Source organism: Elephantulus edwardii, unplaced genomic scaffold (genome assembly GCF_000299155.1).
Source record: "Elephantulus edwardii isolate Elephantulus edwardi_28Jun2011 unplaced genomic scaffold, EleEdw1.0 scaffold00004, whole genome shotgun sequence".
In the NCBI taxonomy this organism is placed as follows: Eukaryota; Metazoa; Chordata; class Mammalia; order Macroscelidea; family Macroscelididae; genus Elephantulus; species Elephantulus edwardii.
In genome coordinates this window covers 11,226,105-11,241,550 of record NW_006399754.1, presented here as the reverse complement: position 1 = coordinate 11,241,550, position 15,446 = coordinate 11,226,105, and the positions used below count along the sequence as shown (strand labels likewise).

The following is a 15,446-nucleotide window of genomic DNA, read 5'->3' as shown; positions in this document are numbered from 1 at the left end:
AATACTTCAATTGGTATACCATCTATTCCTGGGGCCTTATTTTTTGCTATTTCCTTCAAAGCAGCTTGAACTTCTTCCTTCATCACCATAGGCTCTTGCTTATATATATATATTAGCAAATTTATTATCATTATATGGGTTTATGAAGAGCTTCAGCATATCAGTATTTCATGTTTAAAACTTTTCATTAGATTTTTAAACAACCAAAATATATTAACTTTTAATAAAAATGTATCCTTTGCCCATACTGAGTTTTGGTATGGGTTTTGGTATGGATTGAAAATTTTGTGTAATACGTTCCTTCTTAACGTCAGAATGGGTCTGGGTTCTATTGGCCTAATTATTCTTTTTAAAAGCTTTGTTTCAGATTTCATTAGATTTTATCTGAATTTTCTGGTTTTGCTTTAATGAATACAGAATGCACTATTGCTTAGACTTTGTTGTTGTTGAGTGACATTGAATTTACTCATAGCAAGCTCATGTCCAACAGATATAAACCTGGCCTGACCCTGTGTCATCCACATAACCTCTGCTGTATTTAAGGCCACTGTTACAGTTACTGTGTAAATTCATTATGTTAAGGATCCACCTCTTCTGTGACTCTCCGCCTTTCCAGATGTGATATTCTCTTCCAACGCCTGGTTCTTCATTTAAACTCCTATTTCTAGTGTTTCTTTTATTGAAACATTCCAAAACATTTTCTCAATTGCCGTCAACATAGTGCATCGCGAGCACAGCTTCATCTTGTTTGTGTTAGATGTTAGCTGCTCCTATGCTTTGGGTCCCTGCAAGCATCAGAAAAAAACGTTTGTTGCCTGGTGCTGCACCCTGGTGGTCCCATCATCAGTTCAGTATGGATTTCCTACTCACTGGCTTTGATTTTCATAACTTGACTTGGTAGACTATACAAATGTGAAGTGTCTGTGGCCCCACCAAGGAGATTTAATTACTTACTAATAATGTAAATAAAGTAAGCATCAGAAAGCTGGACAATGACTAGGACAGAAGGAGAATGGGAGCTTTTGAGCTGTGGTGCTGGAGAAGAGTATTGAATATACCATGAACTGCTAGGAGAACAAACAACTTCATCCTGCAGAAAGTGAAGCCAGGCTGCTCCTTGGAGGCAAGGATTCTGAAGCTTTGTCTGACATACTTTGGACATGTTGCAAGGTGGAATCAGTCTTTGGAGAGGGACATCATGCTTAGGAGGGTGGAGACACAGCGTCGGAGAAGAAGACCCTCGATAAGATGGATTGATTCAGTGACTGGGGAAACGGGGATAGGTGTGTTGGAGACAATAAGATTGGCACAGACTAGAGCAGGGTTTAGGGTCATTGTACATAGGGTCACTCAACGTCACATAACAACAAATACCTTTTGAGTGGAATCATGCCCATAGGTATGTAGGGTACTAATGAGGGATCGGTCCTTTTGCCATCCTGCCACGCTTTAACGGAGCCAGCTCAGAGTCAGAAAATGGGAATCTTGAAACTATCAAGAAATAAGCAGAGGGTTTAGCACATTCTTTTTGGGCTGCAGAATCCTGTGCTCTATGGAGATCTGACCAGCAGCACCAACACCAGTATCTGTAACATACCCAGCAGAAGTGACCAAGAAGCAGAGACTGGTGTGAAACAGTAGAGCTAGGAGCCTCCCTTGGAACCAGCACCGAGGGCTTCACCAGTCTCAGCGGAGGAGTGAGGGAGAGGGGATGCCAGATCTGTAGGAGATATGCTGTCAATCCAAAGGCCGCTGGTGATTTAAATTCACCAATGACTGGGAGAAAGAAGGGCAGTCCCTTCCATCCAATTTCCAGCTTCAGAAATTCAATGGAGGATCAGTTATGAGTGACGTGAAAAGAGTTTTCTAACTCTGGCCTGCAGTTAAGACAAAGCCCATGAAAGGCTGGCAGAGGGAGGTCTGCCTAGAAGTTATCCTGAGAAAAAGTTGCCTTGACTGAAGAATTGTATTCTGAGCATTTTCAACTAAAATTGTACCTGATGCTTCCCTAAGAACCCCCATAATCACGAGTACTGTCTGAGGGCTCTGTTTGATCAATGCAACATATTGAGAGCCACAGGAGTGATGGTGGTGTCAGAACATACATTTGGGGGGAGTGTGTGGCATATCAGAGCTCATGGGAATTGGTTTTGTGCTGTAGATGGTGTTGATGGGGATTCTTCTCTTTTGTAAAGTTAATGGAGTTCAGACCTCACTCCAATGCTGGTTGCACTGTTTTTACAACTATGTTCACAATTCACATCCACTGATGTGTACCTTCCAACTAAAGGGAAGTTTGAGGCCTCTGTACTGGACAAGAAAAACCTATCTACACACCAGTTCTACAGGACACATCGCCTTCACTTGGGAAACATTACCACTAAATTTTGGAGACACTGGTCCCAACATAAGAAACTACCAGAAGCCGACATGTTTGGAATCACAGAAGCCAAGGATGCTTCATATATAAGCTATTAGATCAAGGACTGGTCAATGGGAGATAGATGTGAAGGGACTGGGTAGAAGTGGATGGGTATCCTGGTGGATAGTGGAGCAGGGAAATAAGTGGGTAAAGACTGGTATTGCAAAGGCAGGGACAACACTGATACTAATGGTTAACTCCACAATAAGGGATATACCTTTCACTTTCTCTATAAAATGCTAGTCTGTCTGATACTTCTCCAAATCTGAACATTCAGATTACTACAGACTAGGAAGAAGGATTGGCCATCCACTTCTAAAATAGCAGGCCTCTGAAAATCCTATGTACAAGGCTCTACAGTCAACACTCTTGGCACCAGTAGCCAGGAAATTAAAAGGCGCATTGCCATGGGAAAGTCTGCTGTTAGGGACCTCTCCAAAGTACTGAAGAGCAATGGTGTCTCTCTGGAGACTAGGGTGCATCTGATACAGGCCATGGTCTTCACAGTCACTTGTTATGCATGAGAGAGTTGGACAATGACCAAGGAGGACAGAAGGAGAATTGGTGCCTTTGAGCTGTGGTGCTGGAGAAGAGTATTGAGAGTACCATGGACTGCTAGGAAAACAAATAGATCAATCCTGGAGAGGATTTAACCAGGTGTCTCTTTGGAGGCTAGGATTTTGAGGCTCCGTCTAACATACTTTGGACATGTTGTAAGAAGAGACCGGTCCTTGGAGAAGGACATCATGCTTGGTAGGGTGGAGGGACAGCGCAGGAGGGGAAGGCCCTCTATGAGGTGGATTGATTCAGTGACTGGGGTTATCGGGATGGGAGTGTCAGAGACAGTGCGATTGGCACAGAACAGAGCAGAGTTTAGGGCTGTTGTACATAGGGTCACTATGAGTGGCAAGCCACTCGACAGCATATAACAACAACAACAACAACATACTGGACAATTTTCTGTTGTGATCCATAGAGATCCTGTTTTTAGGGCTAAATAAGAAAGTATAAAATAATAATAATGAGTAATAAATTCTTTTTTTCAAGCATAGTACATTCTGGTGGTTTAGTGATAAGGAATTGCACTGTCCACACAAAGGCAAGCAGTTTGAATCCACAGAAGAAAGATGGGCAATTAAAGGGCAATCTCCTCATTTACTGTCTCTGAAAGCCCACTGGAGGGTCAGCTGTGAGTTAGTTCCACCTTGACAGGGTATAACAATAACGTACTGGACAATATTATATTGTATTCCACAGTGATTCTATTTTAGCAGGGTTAAATAATAAAATAAAAATAAAATTTTATTCTAAAATAAATTCCCAAGATTAATTTTTGGAAGTAGATTGTAGTCTCTCTTAGTGGAGAAGCTCTGCTGAAATCCATCCACTATGTGTGGCCCTGATAGCATTTAAAATATGGGTGACATAACATCTAATGTCATAGGAAGGTTAAAGCAAATCCACAGGAATCAAAATTATGAATACTGGTGACATAAGATCTAATGTTGTAGAAAGTGAAATCATATTCACAGAAATCAAAATTTGATATTGAGACCTTGAACATTAATAAATGAAAACCAGATGAGGTGTGGGAGGATATCAAGAATATCAACCATGAGGAATGCAAAGGGTCCTTACAAAGACAGAGGAAGAAGAAAAGACCAAAATGGATGTCAGGAAAGACTAGAGTGCAGAGAAGCCAAAGCAAAGGGGAAAAATCAAGAAGTTAATAGATTGAACAGAAGGTTTCAAAGGGGCAGCTTGAGAAGACAAGGTAAAGTATTATAATGAAATGTGCAAGGAGCTGGAATCTGAAAATCCAAAAGGGCCAAACTCGCTCAGCATTTCTCAAATTAAAAGGAATTAAAGAACAAATTCAAGCCACAAGTTGCGATGCTTAAGGATGCTATGGGTAGAATATTGAATGATTCAGGAAGCATTAAAGGAATATGGGAGGAGTATACAGAGTCATTGTATCAAAAAGAAGGGACTGGGACTAACGCAGAAGAATTTCAAGAAACAACATCTTTTCAAGAGGCAATGATGATGAATGAGGAAGTTCAGGCTGCTCTGAAGGACTTGGCAAAAAAGATAAAGCCCCAGGAATTGATGGAATAGCAGTTGATGTATTTCAACAAATAGATGCTGCCTTGAATGTGTCCACCAGGTTGTACCAAGAAATCTGGAGGACAACTACTCAGCAAACTGATTGGAAGAGATCCCTATTTATTTCCATTTCAAAAGAAAAGGTAACCTGACAGAGTGTGGAAATTATAGAATAATATCACTAATATCACACACTAGCAAAATCCTGCTGAAGATTATCAAGAAAAACTAGAACAGTGCATTAACGGAGAACTACCATAAATACAAGCTGAGTTTAGAAGAGGTCGTGGCACTAGAGACATTATTGCCAATGTCAGATGGATCTCAGCAGTAAGGGAAGAGTACCAGAGGAATGTCTGCCTGAGATTCAGTGACTATGAAAAGGCATTTGACTGTGGATCACAACAAATTGTGGCTGACCTTGAGGAAGATGGGAATCCCAGGACACTTGATTGTGCTTATGTGAAAACTACACTTGGACCAGAAAGCAGTCCTCAGAACAGAGCCAGGAAACACTGCATGGTTCAAAATCAGGAAATAAGTGTTGCAGAGATGCATTCTGTCCCCATACCTTTTCAATTTATATGCAGAACAGATCATTCATGAAGCAGGGCTTTATGATAAAGAATGTGGCATCAGGATTGGAGGAAGACTCATCAACAACCTGCATAATGCAGATGACATACCTTGCTTGCTGAAACTGAAGAAGACCTGAAATGTTTGCAGGTTAAGGACTGTAGTCTTCAGTGTGGATTGAAGCTTAACATCAAGAAGACAAAGATTGTCACCACTGGGCCAATTGGCAGCACCATGATAGATGCTCTTAACATCAGCAGTCAGGAAATCAAAAGACAAATTGCACTGGGAAAATTTGCTGTGAGGAACTTCTCCAGAAAGCAGAAAAGCAACAATGTTAGTCTACAGCCCAAGATACACCTAGTATAGGCCATGGTCTTTGCAATTACTTGTTATGTGTCAGAGAGCTGGACAATGACTAAGGATGACAGAAGAATAATTGATGCCTTTGAGTTGTGGTGCTGGAGAAGAGTCTTGAACATACCATGGACTGCCAAGAAAACAAATAGGTCTGTCTTGGAGAGCGTGAAACCAACTTTCTCCTTGGAGGCTAGGATTTTGAAGCTCCATCTCATACAATTTGAGCACATGGCCAGGAAAGACCAGTCCTTGCAGAAGGACATCAGGCTTGGAAGGGTGGTGGGACAGATCCTGGAGGAGATGAATTGATACAGTAACTGGGGCAATGGGGTTGGTATGAGGGAATTAGTGAGACTGGCTCAGGACAGAGCAGGGTTCAGAGTTGTACATAGGGTCACTATGAGTTGCAGGAGACTTGACAGCACATAACAACAATAATAATAACAACTCCTCAATATGTTCACATGGGAGGGACACAATGAAAAGACATAGCAGGCTTAACTAATTGCAGTTAAATAACCTTCCACAGCTTTTATAAAACGTAATAGCATTTAAGCACAATGCTGAGGTCACTCCCAAGGTCTACAGAAGAGTTGTGTAGAGAGGTCCTGAGAGTTTAAGTAACCCCCCCTTTTCTACCAGCCCTATGCAAGCTACAGCCTCAAAGTGCTGTTCACGGAACAAAGTCAGCAGTTTCCCAATGGTTATACCATACTTGAATTGTTTTCTCTTGTTTCAGGAACACCTCCTGCCAAACTAATCCTTCTGCTGCTACAGTTGGGTATAATGCAGAGTTACTTGCTTCTTCCTCCTTCCTGCTGGCTCCTTTTCTGCTCCTCCTCCACTCTGGGAAAACATGCTTTGGATGCCTGCTGTCACTGACAGGTTTCATTAGCCTGACGGGAGCGTATCTCCTTCTAAACCCTTCCTTTGGCAGCTGCATGTTTTTATTTTATCCTCAATTTTCTGAGACTCTTTATAGATCTTCACTGGTCCCGAGCTCTTGAGACAATCAGAGGTAATTCAAACATGCTCTCTTTTATCCATATGAAGAAAGAATATATTTTGACTGATGAGAATAAAAATCCAGATTCTGATCCTTCAAATTTGATCCTTACTCTTGACTGTTTCTTCTCCTTACACATTTGCTACAACATGATTGGACTGAAGATGCAGGATCCTACAAGCTTCAAACTAACAAAATTCTGGAATTGTCAGGTACGTAAACACCTCATAGTTACAGATTTTATCTTACGCAAAATTGAATTCCACTCTCAAAGTCAAAAAGAGTGATATTTTTAAAAAGCAATCTGGTTAGAGAAGAACTCTTATTATTGTATTAACCCTCAGTTTAAATATCCTGAGGAGAGGCTGTGGATGGTTTCTAAATAGAAATGAACAAACAACTGCTTTTCACTAATGTTTACTCAATCTTGAAAGTAATAAAATAGCATCCATTGGAGTATGAGTGTCCATTATACACAGTTGCCTTTAGACAGTTTGCTGTCTCCTGAATTAGTAATCAGACACTGTAATTTTAGAGATGACTCGCTGAGTCATGTTTTCCTCAATTATGAAAATAAGAAGATTGCTAAGGTTCCTCTAACTTTAATATTTAAATTCTATACCGTTCTATTAAAGCCACAGAATTCCTCTTTCACAGCCTCATTTCTCATCCTTTGCCTCACATATTCCTGGCCTCCTTCTCTTTCTGCTTTTACATATCACAACAAGAAAAAGAATTTTGAAAACCACATTCCATCAGGCCTAGACATAACTCAACAAGAGCTAATGGGCAGGAGTGGAAAATTCTAGTCAATGGTTGTGGCTCTAGGTGTGATTTATTCCTAATGTCTTCAGGCAATAAATGTCTGCTATAGTCTAGACTACGTGTTGACAAACTTTTTCTGTAAAAGGTCACATAGTAAATTTTTATGCTTTGCACATCATATAACCCCACTTTTGTGCTGCTGAAGAAACAGTACTCAAAATCATTACCGTTGAGCTCGAACTTACTCATAGCTGACCCTTCAGCAGATTTTTAGGAGCCTGTAAATCACATAGGAGACTGGTTTTATTTCTGACAGATTTCAAAAACCAGATTTCAATGGGGACAGTAGACAGTGCAAGTCCCTTCTGACTGCTTTCAGGGCTCCTTAAAGAAGTGATAAACGCAGACAGTAATAAAATGATAACATATTATTTCTTTGTATTTTTCCAAATATATAAAAATGAAAAAACCATCCTGAGCTCCTAGACCATAGAAAGCAAGTTGTTGTTGCCTACCGTTGAGTTGGAACCGACCCCTAGCTGACCCTCTGGCTGGTTTTCAAAGGCAGTTAATCACACAGGAGAATATTTCCCATCTTTCTCCCGCATAAAGCAAGTAGTAGTATAAATTTGATGGAATAGTCAACAACTTTTCACCTGTCTTTTTCTTCCTAATATAAATTGAGAGGCTAATCCTAAAGTTCATGTGAAAATGCAAGAGACCTCAAATAAAGACAATAAGCTTGAAAAAGAACAACAAAGTTGGAAGAGACAAACTTCCCAATTTGAAACACAAACATGTTGTGGTATTTTGTGGTACTGGCATAAAGAAAGGACTTACTGTTATGACAGGAGTCCAGAACGAAGGCTGCATAGTGGAGTGGACTTTGGGGGGAGGGATTGTACAACAATGAAAGAATTTTTCTTTTACTTTTCAAAGAGAAGAGTGAACTGGGCAGGAGGTATGAGTAGGGAGAAAAGTGCAACAATGAATGAATGGAAATCCAAAATATCTCTAAATTTTCATTAAAATTAATAATAAAAAATTAAAAAACAAAAAAACAATAAGGGACTTAGAGATCAATAGGTTGGAACTGGGAATCCAGAAATAACCAATCCATACTTACTGTCGATAGATTTCTGACAAGAATGTTAAGACAACCCAATGGAGGAAAACAGTGTTTTCAACAAACGATGCTGTTACAACTGGATATGTACACTCAAAAAATGAATTTGGATCTTTTCCTTGTGCTCTACATAAAAATTATCTCAAAATGAATTGAAAACTTAAACATAAAAGCTAAACATTTAAGACTATTAGAATAAAATGCAGACATAAATTTCATGGCCATTTTTAATTAAGCAATGTTTTCTCAAAAATGATATTAAAAGCACAATCAATCAAAACAAAAAATAGATAAATTAGACTCATAAAATTAAAAATCTTTGTGTTTCAGAAATCACGTCATCAAGAAAATGAATAGGCAACTGATGGAATGAGAAAAAGGTCTTTTTGCAGATCAAATACCTGATAAAGCAGCTTGATCTGTAATGTATATATCAAGAAATCCTATAATTTTGGGGGCATGTGGCTAGGAGGGCTATTCCTTGGAGAGAGACATGATGCTGGGAAGGGTGGAGGGTTGGCGAAGGAGAGGAAGACCCTCAACCAGGTGGATTGACATGGTGACTGCCACAATGGGCTTTTGTGTGTTAAGAAGTGTGAGTATGTCACAGGATAGAGCAGGGTTCAAATCTTGTGTTCACAGGGTTGCTATGAGTTGTTCTTGACTAGATGGCACCTAACAACAACAACACCTATAACTTAATGATAATAAGAAAAAAGAATCTAACTTAAAAATGCACAAAGAAGGGGAGCTCTGGTGGCGTAGTGGCAAGAAGCTGCCCTGCAATCCCAGAAGCGCACGGTTCAAATCCACCAGATGCTCTGCTGGGAAAGGAGGGACAATCTTCTCCTGTACCAGTCAGATCTGATTTGATGGCACACACACACACACACACACACACAATAATAAAATAATAATAATAAAAATAGTTTAAAAATGCACAAAGAATTTGGCTAGACATTTCTCTAAAAAAAGACCAATGTGTCTGTGGAAAAAGTGCTTAACAGAGAAAGGCAAGTCAAAAGCACAAGGAAATGACAGTTGTTGTTGTTGTCGTTAGGTACCACTGAGGCTAGTACAACTCATAGTGCCCCTATGAATAACAGATTTGAACCTTGTCCTATGTTGTGCCATCCTCACAATCTCTGACACACTGAAGCCTATTGCTGCAGTCACTGTGTTAATCAACCTGGTTGAGGGTCACATTCTCTTTTTCAGTCCATCTTAACAAGCATGATGCCCCTTTCCAAGAAATAACCTCTCCTAGCAACATGCCTACAGTCTGTGAGACAAGGTTTCACGATCTTTGTCTTCAGGGAGCACTCTGGCTCACCTTTCCCAAGATACATCTGTTTGTTCTTTTGGCAGTCAATGGGATATTCAGCACTCTTCTCCAACACCACAGTTTAAGGACATCAGTTCTTTTTCTGTCATACTTGTTCATTGTCCAGCTCTCTGATGCATGCCACGTAACTGAAAACCCCATGGCCTGAATCAGGTACATCTTAGTCCTCAAACTCACATCATTACTCCTCAATAATTTGGAGATGTCCCTGACTACAGACTTTCACAGTGTAATACATCTCCTGATCTCCCAACTGTTGGCAGCAAGTGTACTAGTTGTGGATCTAAGGATGATCAGGTCAGTGACAGTCTCAATCTTTTTTCCCATCTATCATGGTATTGCCTATTGATCCACTGGTGAGTAATTTTGTTTTCTTGACATTGAGATATAATCCATATTGAAGCTACAACGTTTAACTTTCTGTAGCACGTGCTTCAACTCCTCCTCACTTTCAGCAAGTTCTGTCATCTGCATATCAAAGATCATTGATAAATCTTCCTTGAATTCTTATGCCACATTCTTCTTGACAAGGTTCAGCTTCTTGAACTATTTGCTCAGATTAAACATAGTAAAATATATTCACAATAGTTAAGTACTGACAGGGATATGCAGAAATTAGTTCTTTACTGACTACTATAAATGAAGCTGTCAGGTTGGAAGACACACTAAATACAAATGGGGAAGAACTATTTCCTCAGAGTAGAGTCTACTTAATGATAGGAATGGAGTAAAAGTTTCAGTTAATGAAAGGCCTTCCTTTGCTGTTGCTGCAGGACTCAAAATTATTAAAAACATTTGCAAACATCCACTAGCAATTGGAACATAGAATGTATGAAATATGAATTTAAGAAAATTGGAAATTATAAAAAATTTAAAAGCATTCATAAAGGTAAATTTATCAGGCATCAGTGAATGGAAATGGACTGTTGTTGGCCATTTTTAATTGACTAAGCATATGAAGACCCCAGATGAGATGGATTGATATAGTAACTAGGGTAACAGGGATAGGAGAGTCAGTGTCAGTGAGACTGTCTCGGGACAGGGCAGGCTTCAGAGCTGTTGTACATAGGATCGCTATGAGTGGCAGGCAATTCGGGATAACAACATAACATGATCTACTATCCTGGGAATTACAAATTGAATGAATGCCATTACATTCATCATCAAAAGTAACATATCAAGTTCTGACTTAAAGCATAATACTGTCAGTGGCAAGATAATATCTCTATGCATGTAAGGAAGATCCGTTAATATAATTATTATTCAGATTTATACATGAACTTCTAAAGCCAAAGATAAAAAAAAGATAAAAGCAAGAATTTCTAACTTCAGCAGTCTGAAAGTATGATCAAGACACATTAGTAAAAACAGTTACTTAGAACACAAAATTGGAAATGAAGTACTGATAATTGGAAAATATGGTCTTGGTGATAGAATTCGTGTGACTGAATTTTGCTCAATTACTTTTTCCCCCTTTTTCTCCCCAATTGTCTGAAATTTCTGCAACCTTGCTCCATGGATGGTGCAGAGTAAGGTCTCAAACTGTTTCAACATTACTCTTGCAAGCGCTGGAGAATGTAAATACCTTTTAAAAAACATAAACAGCATCTACACACGTGGGTCTATACATGTGGAAAGAGTAGAGAATCCAATATCATCAACTGGAATAAAGCCAGGGGTTAAATCTGGAACAGATCATCAATTACTCATATACACAATTAAATGGAATCTGACAAAATAAAAATATGCCATAATATTACAAACACAACCATAACTACGTCCCTCCTAAATTTAAAGGCCATCTCAAGAATAAATTTGATGAGCAGTAGTACCCAAAGACCAGATGAGTTGTGGGACAACAAACAAGGACAACAAGCATGAAGGAAGTAAAGGTCATTTAAAAGATGGGAAGGAAAGAAAAGACAAAATGAGAATCTAAAGTGAAAGAAAGAACTCGTGAAGAGAGTTGGACAAAAGATTCCAAAGGACAGCTAGAGAAGATGAACATGAAGCTTTATGATGAAAAGTGCAAAAACCTGGAGTTAGAAAACCAGCAAGAAAAGAATGTGCTCTGTATTTCTCAAGCTAAAAGGCCTCAAGAATAAATCCAAGCCTCTAGTTGCAATCTGTGATATTGATGTGTCAAAAGAGAAAATGGTCACCCATGGTAGACAGTGTTTGGTGGTGCTTCCGAATTAAAACAAGCTTGGAAGCAGAAGTGGCATCCACTTCAGAAACCCCTAGAATCCAGGAACTCCATAAATGTGGAGAAATGATGAAAGTTACACACGTGTTCAGGTCTTTTGCTCATAGGGTCACTGTGAGTCATTTAACAACCACAACAACAACAACTAGTTGCAAATTGATGCATTCAATGGGTAAAATCCTTAATGATGCAGGAAATAATGAAAAGAAAATGGAAGGAATATACACAGACATTGTACCAAAAAGAATTTGTTGAGATGCAACCATTTTAGCATACAGCATATAGTCAAGAATGAAGAGAATCAAAGTTCTTGAGTCTTCACTGAAGACACTGACAAAAAATAAGTTTCCAAGAATTGTTGGAATACCAAGGGAAGTGTATCAAAAGATAGTTCCCATTCTGTACACACTCAGTTTTCCTATAAGAAGAAATCCAAAAGGAAGCCACTTGGCCAACCAACTTGAGAAGGTCTATATTTATACCCACTCAAAAAATAAAAGCAATGTTCTAACTGACTATGTACACTATAATGGAATACCATTATAATCACACACAAGTAAAATATTGCTGAAAATAATTTTTTAAAAATCTGAATTTCTATATCAACAGAGAGCTTCCAGAAATTCAAGCTAGATTCAGAAGAGGTCATGGGATGAGAAATATCCAGTGGATCTTGACTGAAAGCAGTGAAAATAAAAAAGATATTTGCTTATATTTTATTGACTATGCAGAGACATTCAATTGTGTGGATCACAATACATTATGACTAGCATTGAGAAGAGTTCCAAGATACTTATTTGTGCTTATGCAGAATCTGTCCCTAAACTAAAAAAACAATTGTTTGACCCAAATGGTTATTGTTGTTGTTGTGTACTGTAGAGTCAGAACTGACCCATAACTGACCCACCAGTAGGTTTTCAGAGGCAGTTAATTGAATGGGAGGAGATTGTCCATCCCTCTCCCAATGAAGGGATACTGTATGGTTTACAATCAAAACAGGTGGATTTTAGCATTGTATCATTTCAACATAGCTGTTCAATTTGTATGTTGCGCAAATCCTTAGAGAAACTGGACTACATGAAAAAGAATGTGGCATCAGGATTGGTAGAAGACTGAATCAACAACCAGCTATACTCACTGAAAGTGAAGAATACTTGAAACACTTACTGAAGAAGACCAAGGGTCTTTAATCTGGATTATGACCAATAAGTAACATCATGATAGTTGGAGAGAAGATTGAGTTTGTCAAGGACTTTATTTTACTTGGACACACAATCAACACTCAAGGAAGCAGCTGCCAAGAAATCAAATGACATATGGTATTAGATAAATCTGCACAGAACTTCTTTAAAAGTGTTTAAAAGCAAAGCTGGAAGTTAAAAACTAGGATATTCCTGATCCTAACCATAGTACTTTCAATTGCTTCAAATGCATCTGAAAGTTGGACAATGAATAAAGAATCCCAAAGAATAACTGACGCCTTTGAATTGTGGTGTTGGTGAACGTGTTGAGTCTCCACTGGACTACCACAGAACAAACACATTTGTTTTGGAAGCAGTGCAGTCAGAGTGTTCCTTAGAGATAAGGGTGGGGACACTAAGTTTCGTGTGCTCTGGATATATTATCAGTGAAGGTCAGCCCTTAAAAAAACCCAAAGGATCAGCAAAAGAGAGGAGGACTCTTAATGAAGTGGACTGAAATTGTGGCTGGAATATTGGGCCTGAGCATGGCAGAGATTATGAACATGGCACAAATTTAGTGGAGCCAACTCAGGTTGTTACCTAACAATAACAAGGGCACAAATTGCTGATGGGAATATAATATAGCATCTTAATGAGTTGCAATCAATTCCATGGTAGTGAGTCTTGAGGCTTTAGGCCATGTAGTATGGCCAGTCATATAAGAAGTGGGTAATGGGATTTGTGATGAATGGGAAGGTCTTTTTAAACACCTCCTTTCCTAGTAAAATATATGTATTTTACTCAACTGATACATTTTATCAGTTGAGTCACCTGCAACTCTTAGTGACACTATGTACAACAGCCCTAAATCCTGCTCTACCCTGTGCCAATCTTATTGTCTCCAACACACCTACTTTTATTATCCCAATCACTGAATCAATTCATCTCATCAAGGGTCTTCCTCTCTTGCACTGTCCCTCAACTTTCTCAAGCATGACATCCCTCTCCAAAGTCTGGTTCCTCTTTATATCATGTCCAAAGTATGTCAGACAGAGCTTCAGAATCCTTGCCTCCAAGGAGCAGCCTCTAGGATGAACTTGTTTTTCTTTTAGCAGTCCATGGTCCGTTCAGTACTCTTCTGCAGCACGGCATTTCAAAGGCATTAATTCTACTTCTATCATCCCTAGTCACTGTCCAGCTCTCTGATGTATAGCAAGTGATTGCAAAGACCACAGCCAGTGTCAGTCACACCTTAGTCTCCAGACTGACATCATTACTTTTAATACTTTGGAGAGGTCTCTGATAGCAGACTTTTCAAATGCAGTTCATCTTTTAATTTCCCAGCTGCTGGTGCCAAAAGTGTTGATTGTGGAGCCAAGCAAATTCAAGCTGTTAACAATCTCAATCGCTTCGTCATCTATCATGATGCTGCCAATAGATCGACTGGTGAGAATCTAAGCTTCTTGAATTTATGGGTTTGTATCCTTTCTCAAATTTGTGAAGTTTTTCATTATTTCTTCAAGCCTTTTTTTCTGTACCACTATTTCCACTGTTGATGAGATTTCAATGTTACGAATGTTAAGCAATTTAACCTATTAGACTCCTAATAGGCTCCTGGAATTCTGTTTATTGTTTTCAATCTTTTTTGTTTTATTAATATTGAAAACATAGGCTGTCTTTAGGCTTTGAAGGCCTAACTTAAGCACAACTCAGAGTTTAGGAACTGAAGTTTAGTATAGGCTGTAAGGTCTATTATAAGTTTAAAGTACATACAGTGTTGCATTATAACAAACAAGTGCTCTTTTGTGATGTGCATAAAATTATTATCAGATTATGATGTAAAGATGATTTTGAATATTTGGAAGTGCTGTTGTTTTTTTTTTTAAATTGTACCTAAGAAGGTACATTATATTAATGTACTAAAACAAACATTTTAGATATATTAGCTGCAAACCATAAGTAGCTATTTCTGTTGTTGTTGTAATCATCAAGTTGTAACCAATTCAAACCTGATCCTCCATTGGGTTTTCAGAGGCAGTTAATTGAATGGGAGACAATGCCCATCTTTCATCCATGAAGCAGCTGGTGGATTTGAATGATGGCCCTTCAAGATTGCAGCACAACTTCTTACCACTAGGCCACTAAAGCAATTTCTAATTATATAGAAATTCATCTTAAAAGACAAACTGATGAGGGAGAGAATGGTTTAAAAGCGATATATGATAAGGTATTATGATTATCACAGGAATCCAGAATAAAGGTTGCATAGTGAAGTGCATTTGGGGCGGGGGGATTGTATACCAATGAAGAAGTTTATCTTTTTCTTTTCGAAGAGAGGAGAGAACTGGGGGGG

At 38.8% G+C, this 15,446-nt stretch overlaps 1 pseudogene; it reads left to right on the top strand.

Moving 5' to 3' along the window:
* The window catches only part of LOC102859470, an 84,423-nt pseudogene that overhangs the window by 67,658 nt on the left and 1,319 nt on the right, over nt 1–15,446 (top strand).